The following is a 2,395-nucleotide window of genomic DNA, read 5'->3' on the forward strand; positions in this document are numbered from 1 at the left end:
ACTCTTGCTTTGCATTTTACTGATGATTACCAGTGTTTCATATACCTGTTGGCCATTTATATGCCTTCTTTGGAAAAGACTCTGTTCAGGGTCTTTATCCATTTTTAAGTTGAATTATTTGTTTTTATGCTATTGAATTTTATGAGTTTCTTATACATTCCAAATGTTCATTTGAATGGATAAATAAAATGTGGCCTACCCATACAATTGAATATTATTCTGCAGTCAAAAGGAATGAAGCACTGATACATGCTACGGCAGAGATAAACCTTGAAAACATTATGTTACATGAAAGAAGCCAGATACAAAATATGACATACTGTATGATTTCATTTGTATGAAATGCTCAGAAGAGGCAATTCTACAGAGACAGAAAACAGATTCGCGGTTGCTTAGGACCGGGGACAATGAGGGAAATGAGGAGTGATGCTAGAAGATATAAGGTTACTTTTTAGGCTGATGAAAATGTTCTGAAATTAGGTAGGGGTGATGATTGTACAACTCTGAATATACTAAAAACTACTTACATATTCACTTTAAATTGGTAAGTGTATAGTATGTGAATTTTATCTCAATAGAACTGTTTAAAAAAGAATAGTAAGGATAAAAATATTTAAATGAAGGGATAGATGAATGAAATGTTAAACAAAAGTTAAAGAGAAACAGGCAGAAAGAATGTTCTATGACTAGGTTAAGTTACTAATATGTCTTTCTAGAGATCCTCATTTTATTCTGAGAGGGGGCTGTTTTAGCAGGAAAATTATGATTTGGGAAAAGGATGATTAACAATCAGAAATTGTGATTTTCATTCTTGGCTATGGTCCTAAGCATGAAATTGTTTTTCTGATATTTTTATGCAGTGTTTTGAAGATCAGGCAGGCTGTTACTCTGTTTTTCAACTCTGTTTGTTTGAGTTTGGCTGGTTTGAGTTAGTAATGAGGATGCATTATGGCAAGGGACACTCATGACATCAGTACCAACAGGGCTGCCAAAATTTGGGGGGCCATGAGTTGTTCCATGCCTTGCAAAAATCCAAATTGCAAAACACTAAAGGACTTGATAATTTGTTGGTGCTAAGTTTGGGGGATTCTACGTTTAAGTGCCAAAGGTAAAAAGATTCTGGCAGGAAGTAGTTGATTTAACTCAATCGCAAGGGCAATTTAAGTGGAGCTGAAATCCAGGCTATGATTTGTCAAATTCTCTAGGAGAAGGCGTCACAAACTGGGAAGTCTACAAGAGTCTGGCAAGTAAGATAGAAGAGCCTACATGGTCAAATGGAAGGCTCCTTCTCCCATTTCAAGGGAGTAGCCCCTGCTCTGTTCACGTTCTTTGTTGCTGCATCGAAGGAAGGATCACTGTTGCCAAACCAACCTCCTGATTTTCACAAAGAAGCTGAAGATATGGATTTTTAAAATAGTAAAACTTCCCTTTTTAAATGTTGCTATTTGATTAGAATAAGAAATGCAGAATGGGAGAAAATATTTACAAACCATATATCTGATAAGGGACTTGCATCTAGAATATCTAAAAATGTTAACAACTCAATAATAAAAAATTTTAAAATGGACGAAAGCTCTGAATAGCCATTTCTCCAATGAAGATATACAAATGGCCAATAAGCACATGAAAAGAAGCTCAATGTCATTAGCTATAAGGGAAATGCAAATCAAAACTATAGTGACATAGCATTTCATACTCGCTAAGATAGCTAGAATAAAAAAGAAAGATAATAAGTTTTGTGAGGATATGGAGAAATTGGAACCCTTAAAAGAACATTGAATTGTATACTTTAAGTGGATGAATTGTATGGTGTGTGAATTATATCTCAATAAAGCTATTACAAAAAAATTAAAAGAATACAGTGAGGGTCACATAAAACATACCTGCCAGGCTGCCAACTTCCAAGTCTTTTGATCAGGACTTGATTAAATGCATAGCAAACTCAGAAGCTGCTGGTCAAACCTGAATTCTTTAGAAATCAGAGAAGAGGGTGATCTGCTGGTTCCAAAGTCACGCGCCTATTTAGTGGCAGGGACAGGCCAGAACTTGTCTCTTGACCTCAACGACTAGGCCATGCTGCCACTATCCAAAGCTCAGTTTTCAAGGCATAGCCAAGAAGGGATTGTGGGGAGTCAACATCAGGAATAGTTGGATACACTCCCTTTCCTTTCCCACATTTTTCAAAGGTCTCTCAAAGACTTCTTGAGAAAGGGATAAAAAATATGGTAAAAAGTAATACTCCTTAAAAGAATAAACAAACATAGTGCTTCCTTGAGCTTCTTTTTCAGCTACAGCGTGGGAGGGTCCGTGTGTTTCAGAGTTACTTACTCTTTAAGTTTCTGATTCATTTACACTTAGCTCATCAATAAGTTTGTGTAAGAACCATTTGATGTCC

The sequence above is a fragment of the Pteropus vampyrus genome, unplaced genomic scaffold (genome assembly GCF_000151845.1).
Source record: "Pteropus vampyrus isolate Shadow unplaced genomic scaffold, Pvam_2.0 Scaffold89, whole genome shotgun sequence".
Classification (NCBI taxonomy): Eukaryota; Metazoa; Chordata; class Mammalia; order Chiroptera; family Pteropodidae; genus Pteropus; species Pteropus vampyrus.